The sequence below is a fragment of the Giraffa tippelskirchi genome, chromosome 13, assembly GCF_054371585.1.
Source record: "Giraffa tippelskirchi isolate mGirTip1 chromosome 13, T2T-mGirTip1v1.2.pri, whole genome shotgun sequence".
In the NCBI taxonomy this organism is placed as follows: domain Eukaryota; kingdom Metazoa; phylum Chordata; class Mammalia; order Artiodactyla; family Giraffidae; genus Giraffa; species Giraffa tippelskirchi.
Genome location: NC_137287.1, coordinates 54796833 through 54809629, shown reverse-complemented (window position 1 = coordinate 54809629; position 12797 = coordinate 54796833). Strand labels below are relative to the sequence as shown.

General features: G+C 41.9%; 1 pseudogene; it reads left to right on the top strand.

Moving 5' to 3' along the window:
* Positions 1-3275: 3275 nt before the first annotated feature.
* Positions 3276-7583, top strand: LOC145530943 (cytochrome c oxidase subunit 7A2, mitochondrial pseudogene; annotated as a pseudogene).
* The last annotated feature ends 5214 nt before the right edge of the window (positions 7584-12797 follow it).

Sequence of the window (12797 nt, the reverse complement as noted above, 5' to 3'; positions counted from 1 at the left end):
GAAGTGTTGTCTTGGGTTTTCTTGGCTCAGCGGTAGAGAATCTGCCTGCCAGTTCAGGAGACACAGGTTCCATCCCTGGGTCCGGAAGATCCCATATGCCATGGAACAACTAATCCTGTGCTCCCCAACTGCTGAGCCTGTGCTCTAGAGCCTGGGGGCTGCAACTACTGAGCCCATGTGCTGCAACTACTGCAGTCTGTGCACCCTCGAGCCCATGGTCCACAGCAGGAGAAGCCACAGCAATGAGAAGCCCACACACTGCACTTATAGGAAAGCCTGAGCAACAACAAAGACATAGCACCGCCAAAAATAAATAAATACAACTCACCATGCCGTCTTTATCAAAAAGAAGAAGTGTTACCTCTTCCTTCTTTTTCTGAAGGAGATTTTATAGAATTAGTGAAAGTCACTCAGTCCTGTCTGATTCTTTGTGACCCCGAGAACTGTAGCCTGCCAGGCTCCTCTGTCCTTGAAATTCACCAGGCCAGAATACTGGAGTGGGTAAGCAGGTCCCTTTTTCATGGGACCTTCCCAACCCAGGGATCGAACCCAGGTCTCCTGCCTTGCAGGTGGATTCTTTACCCTCTGAGCCACCAGGGAAGAAATAGTTGACTATGTTAGCAAAAAAAAAAAAAAAATCCAAGCCTGGAATTTTCTTTAGTGGAAGCTTTTAAACTACAGATTCAATTGATTTACTAGTTATAGGACTATTCAGTTATCCCTTTTAAGTTGGGTGAGTTTGGTAGTTTATGGATTTTGAGAAATGTCTTCATTTCATCTACACTGTAGAATTTAAATGCATTGACTTGCTGATACTATTTCCCTTATCATATTTTTCATGTTTGTGGGGGTCTGTATTAACATCCTCTCTTGTAGTCCTGACACTGGTAATTTTTGTCTTCTTCCTTTTTTTTCTTTTATCAGTCTTGCTAGAGTTGATTTATTTTATCGAACTTCTTAAAGAGCCAGCTTTTGGTTTAATGAATTTTCTCTATTGCTTTTCTCATTCAATGTCATTGAGTTCTGCTCAGATCTATAGGATTTCCTTGCTTCTGTTGCTTTGAGTTTGTTTTTATTGCCCTCATTTCTAGTTTCTTGAAGTTGGCCTTCCCTGGTGGTTCGGTGTTAGTAAATATACCTGAGATGCAGGAGACTCAGGTTCAATCCCTAGATGGGGAAGATTCCCTGGAGGAGGAAATGGCAACCCATTCCAGTATTCTTGCCTGGAGAATCCCATGGACAGAGGAGCCTGGTGGGCTACAGTCCATAGGGTCACGAAAGAGTCAGCCACCACTTAGCAACAACACCAAACTTGAAGTTGGATTGACTTGAGACTATCCTTATTTCCTGGTATAAGCATTTAATGCTTTAAACTTCCATCTAAGATCTGCTTTATCTGCATTCCACAATTTTGACATGTTGTGCTTTCATTTTTGTTGTTTTACATATCTTTTAATTCTCTATGGTTGTCTCTTCTGTTTCCTTATTCCTTAATCCTTCTTTTCTACTTTCCTTCCTGCTTTTGATTGAATAGTTTTAGTGTTCCAAGACATTTTCCCACATCTCCGATAAACATTCCCACAAGTCAATGTCCCCCTGACTCAAGGCATAGCCCAAAATAACAAGATTATTAAGGAGCTTCATGCTTTACAGAAAGTCACCATGCTCACATTTTAAAGCACCTACTCCCATGGAACAGGAGTGATGATTTACATTATCAAAAGATTTAAAGAGTCTATAGTGGGCTATCCAGTCCTCCTGTTCTGATAAAACTGCCTCCATTTTCTGTTAAAGAATCACTTCTGCTCCACTCATAGTTCATGTGATTTGGGTTATATGAACTTACACTTTTAAATTTTTGCTTAAACCAGTTTGAAGTGAGGTTTTTTTTTTTTTTTTTTCATTTGCAAAGAGACAGTCCTCATGATGAATACAAATTCCTGTACATAGGAAGCTTCATTGTGCTTTTAAGTTTTCTTTTTTTTTTTAACTTTACTTTTTTACATTCTGTGATACTGGTCTGTAAATGCCACAAGGACCAGGACAATGACTCTCTTGTCCAACATACAATGGTTTATGACCAGCACATATTTGTGGAATAAATGAAGGGCCACTGGTCTTCAGCTGGAGTTGGTTGGTATCAAGGTGCAAATGGTACATGTTTCCTGACCACAAATAGGCTGGTCCATAGACACTTCCCCATGTTACTTCCTCTCTTGGACTGTGGCCATAACTGCACATTCATTCACCGTGTCCCTAGAGATCACAGAAATGTCATCCCATCCTGGACAACTTTGACAGTGTTCTTTGCAGCTTTTGAGATAGAACTTACTTATTTGAGAATTGAATTAGCCTGTGATTTTTGTCTGTCAAAATCCACACTTGCATACAGGGCTGACTATATAATTTGGGGGGGTCAGTACAAAATGAAAATGCAGGGCCCTTGTTCCAAAAGCAGGAAAAAAAAGTGCCAATAAAGGTACTAAGATATAAAGTTCTTCCTTCTCTTCCACAATAATTCTTGACTTGTCATAGTGCTTTTTATTCACTGTTTAATGATATTTGAAGTAAAGAAAAATTAAATCGAGATCTTAACTCAGTAGCGTGAATTTCACTATTTATCTTTGCACACCACCAGTTTTAAGTGTAAATGTAAGAGCATTTAACCTGTGTAAGAAATCACCAAATCACATATTTTGCATTTCATGACTGCTACACGTATATACATTTCATTCTTATCAGAACATTGGAGATGCTGCAAAAACTAACTCAAACATTTTAATTTCATTTCTTCATACACTCATGTTCTAACAGTCTCCACTTAGGACTCACTGATGAGTTAGGAAGGATGAGAGGAAAAGGAGCCATAATACATTGTCCAATCTTTTCCCTCCCTTTCATGTCATTTTCTGCACACGTAGTTGGCTAACATAGATTTCTTGATTATGCATGTTTCTTACAAAGCCATTTTCTCCTTCCTGCATTCTAAGCAGCTTCTGGTTTCAACTTCAAGCTTGGCTTCCCAGGATATCAGTGCTCTGACTTGCTTTGTATGCCCTACACATGCATACAGGCTTCCAGTGTTGCTGAACTCCCATGCAGCACAGGTGCACCAGAATTGTGTGCTCACAGGCCATTACGAATATTCTGTGAGAATGAACAGCAGACCCACATGTTGAACACACCTCTTCTGCTCAAGTGCGTGTTCCATTGCCCTCCCAGACTTCACTTACACAGGTTAAAAGATAAAATTATTAAGATTGCCCAAGATAGCGATGGCAGAGCACTCAACCAAGTGTGGGACCCTTGGGAGCACAGATCCGTGCAGCTGCCTGAGTCACACACTCACTAAGCTGGCCTGGCCTGTATGTTGTTGAAATCAGCAATAGAGTGAGTCTCCATTTTGTACTTGTTTTATTGCTCTTCCCACACTTGACCTCCTGGGAAATCTGCAGAATCCAGTGTGACATTTTGAGATCATTAACCATTTGACAGGGGAAAAGAAAGAAATTTAAAGCAAATGTGTCAGGAGTCACACCTAATCAAAGATCAATCCAAAGGCAGGATAAAAGCACTTTGGAAAATACAACATGAGTCCATAGCAAGATAGTGTTTGATCCTAAACGTTCTGGGATCAGGTCGGTTATGTCAAGGAACACATAGCTGCTCTCTAAAACATCCTGAAACAAAAATATTCACATTTTTTTCCACCTGTCACAACCCCTTTACCCTGTCTCCTTTCAAAAAGACAGAGCTGATGTTCCATATGTAAGCTATAATGTTCAAACTTAAACAGCTTAGTGACATAAGTGGATTGTAGTCCATGTGAAAAACAGTACCTCATTGTTCTATCAACAAGAAATAAACCTCATGATAAATTAAAGGTAATATACCTTTTATACATTATAAAAATATATTTTTGTTTCCTTTTTATTTTTAAATCTTTTAAGAATGCATCACACATTTACCTTCTTAAAAAGAGTGTTCAGATTCCTGTTTGACCTTTCCTAGAGGACTAAGGATTATTATGTCAAACATCAGTTATCATACTTTTGATTGGATTCAGCAAACATTTACTCAGGAGCATTTATAGGCAAGGCACTGTGCCAAGACATTTAACGGCTGTCTTAGTCAATCTGGGATGCTGTAACAAATGTACCACAGGCTGGGTGACTTATAAATGACAGAAATTAATTTCTCACAGTTCTGAAGTCTTGAAGTATGAGGGTACCAGCAAGTTTTGGTGAGATTTTTGGTGAGAGCCATCTTCTGGTTTGCAGTCAGCTAACTTCTCCTTGTATCTTCACATGGCAGAAAGAGGACTAGCTGGCTCTGGCTTTCTTATAAGGGCACTAACCTCATGGATGAGGGCTCCACCCTCATGACATAGCCACTTTCCAAAGGCCCCACTTCTGAATATCATCACATTGGGATTAGAGTTTCAACCTGTAGGATTTGTGGGGATACAGTCAGTTCATTGCAATGGCCCTGCTATTTGGTTTTTATGATTCAACTGGAGAGATACGGCAGATGTGTAAGTTCAAAATTCCTCTCAAAACACAGCAAGTGCCATTACATAAATCTAAACAAGTACCATGGGGACACAGAAGGAGAAGGAGAGAATGTTATAGGAACCCAAATGGGTCCTAAAGGATGACTTGTGATGGCAAGAAAAGGTGTGCCGTGTAAGAACTTCATGAGTCAGAAATGGAAATTCATGGGTGTGAAACATTGCAGAGTAGTTTATTGGAAGTAAAAAGTGAAAGTGTGAAAGTCTTAGTCCCTCAGTCGTGTCTGACTCTTTGTGACCTCATGGACTGTAGCCCACCAGGCTCCTCTGTCCATGGAATTCTTTAGGCAAGAATACTGGAGTGGGTTCCCATTTCCTTCTCCAGGGGATCTCCCCAACACAGGGATAGAACCTGGGTCTCTCACATTGCAGGCAGATTCTTTACCATCTGAGTCACCAGAGAAGCCCATTTTGTTGGAACCTCAGGTCATATGTTTGGCAATATATGAAACAATGAGGGAATATTTAATATTATGTCTATAGATAATGGGGAGCTGAAGATGCTTTTATAATAAGAAGATAGCATCATGTTTCACTTCAGTGCAGCTATGCTTTTTGAAACTTGTAATACTGTTTGTACTTATAGGAACTGCTGTACTATTATGTGTTATTTTAACTTGTTATTATAAGCTTTCTGTCACTTTTTGGTATGCCAGCTATTCTTGATACTTTCAGTATATATGACTACATTTGAATCTAACTTTCTACTAAAATTCTGTTTCTAGTCTACTAAAAGCTAGGAAACTAAATAGCCAAAATTATTAGGATTGTCTTTAAATAAACACACACAGGTCATGAGAAATTTACTGAAACTTAGTATCTCTCTAGATTTTTATTTCACTTAGTAAATAGCAAGGATTCACTTTTTAATGTGTAATTTTGATTCCAACAAAGATTAAGACTTCTAAAGGAAACTTTTGATTAAAAATAGTGGAACTGGCCATAGCTATCTTTTCTTTCTACCCAAATCTTATTGAAATGATAGCCAAGGAATTTTTAAAAATAAATTAATCAACAAGGTCAAAGAGAAGGAGAGACGATTTGTTACAAATGCTTTCAACAAATTTTTGGAAGGTGAGAAATGGATGGAGGAACAGTAAGTACCTTGGCAGAAGGAAGAAAGGAGAAAGCCAATTGCTTACAGACAAGTGGGAACAGAGCTGCTTCACCCTGAAGGAACTCTGAGTGGCTTGGGGTTTATAAAGCAATGAAAATTCCAAAAGGGAGGCGTGAGTAAAGCCCAATGTGGAAAGGGGCATCTGTTGGAAGTCTGCCTATAGCGTGTTTGAGCCCATAAGGTCTCCTCTCCCACCGTGTGCATCTATGAAACTACCCATTCTTTGCTTCAGGGCAGAGAGTTGAAGATTGTCTTCAGAGGACTTGGACTTGGCAAGCATGCCCTGGGAAATGCAGAGGTGAAGTAAGAGCAAAATAAAAGTCTATGTGTCATACTGTAGGTGCCCCAACCCCCTCCCCCCACCTGGCTTCCAGAACTCCTTTTACCGGTGCAGGCACACACACACACACAGACACACACACTGGCAGGAGATCCAGATTACCCTTTAAAGGGTCCAGAGAAAAGACCTATGGATGATGACACTTGAGAGCTCTTCAATGAACCCACGATTCACGTTCTGCTCACCCTGTGGTAAAGCTTCCCCATGCACAGTCTTAGCACCCCCATCATCATGCCTCACTTCTGAATACAGACTGAGTGGTTTTCTTCTTCCTGACACCAATACATGGTATCTTTTCCAACACCGTTTCTCTAACTCTCCGAAACCAACTGGTGTCCAATGATTCAATTCAGTTTTACCATCTACCTGGAGTTAAAGTCTGATCCCCACAAGTTAAAGAGTTCAGTTCTACAAGACTGCCCCACTTTAGAGGCCAGTCATAAGTCTCAGGCCTCCCATATTTCTGACCGACCAGCTATTATACAAATTGAGTGTTTTCATAAACCCCTCCTTGGGTTTGACAACTTGCTGGAATGACTCACAAAACTCAAGAAATCACTTTACTTACTATCACTGGTTTACTACAGAGGGTACAAGTCAACAAAGCCAGATGGCACAGATGCCCAGCGTAAGGCATGGGGAGAAGTTCACAAGACTCCCATGCCTTCTGTGGGCACACTACCCTCCCTTGGCACCTTAATGTGCTTACCTACCCAGAAGCTCTCTGAATCCTGTGGTTTAGGATTTTCATGGAATTTTCATTACATAGATGTGATTAATTAAATCATTGAAAACTGGTGATTGAACTTGATTCTCAGCTCTTCTCCCTTATTCAGAGGTCAGTTGTTGTTGTTGCTGTTCAGTCAGTAAGTCATGTCTAACTCTTTGCAACCCCATGAACTGCAGCACACCAGGCTACCCTGCCCATCACCATCTCCCGAAGTTGCTCAAACTCATGTCCATTGAGTTGGTGATGCCATCCAACCATCTCATTCTCTGTTGCCCCCCTCTCCCCCTGCCCTCAGTCTTTTCCAGCGTCAGAGTCTTTCCCAGTGAGTCAGTTCTTCACATCAGGTGGCCAAAGTATTGGGGTTTCAGAGGGTAAAGCTAAGAGTCCCAACCCTATAATCATGACTTGATCTTCTTGGGGATGGACCAGCTGCCATTTTGAAGCTATCTGGGCTATCCTATCTGAAATGGAACAGAATTCATGTAGGAATAAATTAAAAATTTTTTAATATTATTAACATTCTCATATAGAAATTGTCATGGTTGGTGGGTAAAAATTGAGCCAAGATTGCAAAAGCTGCTGACTCTTGGTCAGATTGCCCAGAGGACCATAAGTATTGATCCACACAGGCAGTTTGAAAATAAAGCTTCAGAGAAACAAAAGTTGTTTCAGGAGTATAATGGAATTCCAGTGCATGTAAAAGGTGGGAAAGCTGATGCCCTTGGTATACATCCACCTTGATTCTTACAGTTGGTAGAACAGCAGATGCCAGCAGTGGTTTATATACCAGCTGGCTGTGGTTTCATTTCCTAAGAAGCAGGGTTGACTTCAGTTTATTCTCCCATGAATCAGTCAGTTCAATACCATTTAGCTCTCTGTGGACCAATAATCTGATAAATGACTGAGTTCTTTGAGGATTTGTACTTATTTACTTGTACTAACTGCCACCAATAAAGCAGCCTTTACCATGAAAAAAAAATTACCAAATAGAAAAGAAATGAAAGCTTTCATCCCCAAAGAGCAGGTTGCTATAAAAAAAAAAAAAAAGCAGAGCTCTTAAAAATGAAAAATATGGTTGTGGACATTTTTTTTTAATTTCATAGAAAGTCGACAAAGGTGAGGAAAGTTCCCAGAGAAGAGGCAGAGAACAAGGAAATAGAAACTAAGAAAAGAAAGAAAATTAGTGGATTAGCACACTATCCACCACTAGGAGTTACAAAAAGAGCAACAACAACAAAAAAAGGCGGTGGGAGAGAGGAGAGAAAAATATCAAAGAAATAATACAAAGCAAGTTCCCAGGATAGAAAGACATTGGTTTTCATTGAAAGAGTTCTCTGAGGACTCTAGACCAGAAAGGATGAAAATTTTACAGCAAAGTGCACAAGTGAGAAATGTCTGAACTGCATGGTGAATAAGAAAGTACTAAAAGTTTCCAGGAATTAAAAATAGATCATATAGAAAGGAATGGGCATCAAACAGTCACTAAGGTAGGAAGACTCCAGATGGACGTTGAGTTATGCTATGGCTTTCGCAATCTTGAGAAAGAATGAGTTTCATGTATGTGCTGCCCTTGAACTCAGAAGAGTGCCTCACACTGGGGCTTAATGCGGTGGTCACCATTTTTTTAATATTAACTTTATCCTTGAATGTGTGTTTTCTGAGTGAAGTCTTACAGGACATGGTGCATGCACAGACTTGTCTCCTGCCTCTCCTCACCTCCCTGGCCTGGGCTCCTGGTTACCTGTTCCCTTACCCCCACCCGGAGAAGACTATACTCACTCACCCAACCGGTACCCCACGCCTCAGGGCATGTGACATTAAAACAGCAAAGAAAAAACACCCATGTGAGGATGAAAGAGAAAGGTCACAAAAGAAAGAAAAAAGCTTTTTTCCTGCTTTTTGAGGAAAAAAAAAAGCCTCACATTTTCATTTTCACTGGGCCCCATGAAATATGTGGCCAGTCCTGGTTTCAATTTAGAGACTGCTGGAGAAGCAAGAATTTTTACGTACCTCAAAAGCTCAACTGTGAATATCACCAGAGATAAAAAGAGCAGGTCCTTCTAACGCTGGTTGATTTTATAATGATGTCAGGATGATTCCAACGTGGACACCATCCTGTGTTTGGAAATTCCTGGTTCTAATGCGTCTTTTCTGAGCCACACCCTGGCTATGGAATTGGAGTGCTGAGGCTAGACCTTGGATTCACATTTGGACAATATCTGACCCCCAAGAAAAGATGGTTTCAGACAGAACTATATCCTCCCAAAGGAATCCATGAGTGAATGTGAGGGCTTAGTGGAGTTTTTGCCATTGGATCAGAGGCATTTGTATTGGGAGAGTTTCTTGGGGTCTTCAAAATTCCAGTTGGAAATTCAAGTTATGGCAAAAATCATCTCAAGGAGTATGAGACTCTGAAAATGACTACCAAGAGTGAAAATGAATTCCTTCTCTGGGGAGTTTGAAGAGGAAAAGCAATTCCTGCTCGTCTGGACCGGCATAGCTGGCGCTGGAGGAAAAGGGCAGAGAGAGTGAATAACTCAGACTGACCTTGTACCCCCTACCCCGACCCCTCCGCTCCCCACCTCCTGAGTCTCCAGTTTTCATTTTCTCAGACACCAAGGGCATCGCCAGCTGTGAGAATAGCCAAGTCTCCACCTTGCTTCTGAAGTCAGTCCTGCTACGTGCTTCACCACGATCCACATTCTGGCAGAGCTGAATTCTCCCCGTCTCCCCCTCAGCGGCCACACCCGGAGCCTCAGGCCTCACCTTATTTGGTGACCTGACAACTGCCTCAACAAAGGGATTTGTATCATAAATTGCCGCTAAGAGGCCTCTGATACACGTCTTCCTCACCAATTTCTGCTGTCGTGCTCCTCAGGCAGAAGCCGGTGTATCCACACGTGGCAGGCTGGTGGCACATCAGACAGGTTCTATTAACTTGGTCGCCAGGTGGTAACCATATTACTTCATGCTTCTCGGGAATTTTTGTGCAGCACAATTACCTTTGACAGTTCTTGAATGGGACAGCAATTTTCAGCAAATGTTTTCAGTAACCAGAGGCCAGAAGGAAAGGAAATGGGAACGCTTCGGTTAAACTCCGAGTGTGGCTCTGACAGCTCTTCAGCACCTCTGTAGTGTTAGAAACTGGAATTCTGTGGAAATTCGGGCACGTGGGCCTTGATGGAAGGTTGCTGAGCAGGGCCAATGGTTCCCACTGTATTTGAGAAAGAATGTGTCCTCACATGGGGTAAAAATTCCTATCTTGGGGAAGTTCTTCTGAGCTGCAGGATACAGTAGAGTTTTCTTTCATTGGAGTTTCATGCTAAAGATATCTTGTCCTTCTTGACGCTAATCTCACACTAAAGATGGTGACGTTCACTTCTTGGACCCACCTGAATTTATAGCACCCTCAGCATTCCTGAAGTTGTAGGTCAATTCACACTCCACGTATTTAGTTTTTAGTTTCAGGAAAAAGAGACTAAAAGTCATCACAGGTGGGTTGTTCAAGATCTGGTCTTACAGGGGCCCTGGTGACTGAATAGTAAAGAATCCACCTGCCAATTCAGGAGACAAAGGTTTGATCCCTGGTCCAGGAGGATCACACACGCCACAGAGCAACTGAGCCCATACACCACAATGACTGAGCCTGTGCTCTAGAGCCCAGGAACCGTGGCTACTGAGCCCATGCGCCCTAGAGCCCATGAGCACCTCCCTGCAACAAAGGGTAGCCCCGGCTCACCACAACTAGAGAAAAGCCCACATAGCAACAAAGATCCAGCACGGCCACAAATAAATAGAGGGAAAAGGTTATATTTTTTTAAAATCTGGTCTTACAGAGTAAGAATATGAAAGCCAGTTGCTTCTCCACATGCCCCCACCCCCACCAGTGTCACCAACACACACACACATGAGACACATGTCACTTCCCAAGGTAATACAAAACAAAATACCCACAGTCTCTAGTCACACGTCATGGGGAAAGAAAAGAACCGTTTTGTTCCTGAATAATTAGGTATTAAAAGGCTTGATTACACACAATTGGTAATTTGGGGGTTGAACATAAGGTCACGTGGCCTTGACCACATCCCCAGAATGGACTCTGATTCACATCCCGCTGGCCTGGTGCAGAGAAAAACTTCCCTTGGACACACCCAAGAGAAGAGCCTACATTTTGCTCCAGTTTGGTGAGAAGTGTTTTATAGACAAGATTTCTTTTGATCTCCAGTGACTAGACACATGATACCATCAGCTCTAAATGAAGCCACATTTTCCCCCTCTCCCAATGCTGGTCTCATGGGCAGGGAAAACGCCAGCTAATCTGTAACATGCTGCAGATTGCAACATCTCTTGGTGTTACCATTTGTCACCTTCTTATTTGGCTTACTGGCCACTTTGTCAATAACAGTTACTTGGGGAATCGATTTTGAGTATAAACTTTTCCTGCATACCTCATCCCGACCAGAGTTTGACTTTTGGCCATTACTGCTTTTGAACTTGTTTCCATGTGTCTCCAAACTTTCTTTTCTTATCCATGATCTTTGGGCAGAGAACAACAGTCCCAAAAGTGATCTGCAGAGAACATCATAAAGAATAACTCAATTAGACCTGGTCCTTGTTTCCCCAAAATCACAAGAGGTGGTATGCCACCATTTTATAATGAACATGAATCTTCTGCTTGGTTTGAAAGATAAGAAAAGGAAACACAACAGTCAGATAGCATGTGTGTAATCAAGCCACATTACGCACAAGGACAAAACAGTAGGTTGAAGTCTTTTCTATGACTACTTTAAAAACAATAGTCTAAATCAGTTTCTTTCATGTTATAAAATCAAGAAATGTGTCTGTTACCTAAATATCAGGTAGTACAAGGGAGCAAAAGTTTTTAAAGAAAAGTGGAAGTGTTGGTCGCTCAGTCATGTCTGACTCTTTGCGACTGTATTGACTGTAGCCTGCAGGCTCCTCTCTCCAGGGAATTCTCCAGGCAAGAATACTGGAGTGAGTTGCCATTCCCTTCTCCAGGGGATCTTCTGACTCCAGGATTGAACCCAGGTTTCGTGCGTTGCAGGCAGATTCTATACCATCTGAGACACAAGGGGAAGGAAGTACTCAAATTTCTTTGTGGGATCATTGTTGGTTTGTTATCGTTGTTCAGTCACTAAATTGGGTCCAACTCTTTGCAACTCCATGCAGCCCCACCAGGCTCCTCTGTCCTCCCCTATCTCCTGGAGTTTGCTCAAATTCCTGTCCATTGTGTCGGTGATGCTATCTAACCATCTCATCCTCTGCCACCCCCTTCTCCTTTTGCCTTCAATCTTTCCCAGCATCAGATTTTTGTCCACTGAGTCAGCTCTTCGAATCAAGTGGCCAAAGTATTGGAGCTTCAGTTTCAGCAACAGTGATTCCAGTGAATATTCAGGGTTGATTTCCAGGACTGACTGGTTTGATCTCTTTGCAATCTAAGGGACTCTCAAGTGTCTTCTCCAACACCACAGTTTGAAAGCATCAATTCTTTGGCACTCAGCTTTCTTTATGGTCCAACTCTCACATCCATACATGACTTCTGAAAAAAAACATAGCTTTGACTATATGGTTGCACTGCAAGGAGATCCAACCAGTCCATCCTAAAGCAGATCAGTCCTGGGTGTTCATTGGAAGGACTGATTCTGAAGCTGAAACTCCAATACTTTGGCCACCTGATGCGAAGAGCTGACTCATTTGAAAAGCCCCTGATGCTGGGAAAGATTGAAGGCAGGAGGAGAAGGGGATGACAGAGGATGAGATGGTTGGATGGCATCACTGACTCGATGGACATGGGTTTGGGTAGACTCCAGCAGTTGGTGATGGACAGGGAGGCCTGGTGTGCTATGGTTCATGGGGTTGCAAAGAGTCAGACACAACTGAGTGACTGAAGTGAACTGAACTGAACTGACTATATGGAACTTTGTCGACCAAGTGGTGTCTTTGCTTTTTAATATGCTGCCTAGGTTTGTCATAACTTTCCTTCCAAGGAGCAAGCATCTTAATTTCATGGCTGTAGTCA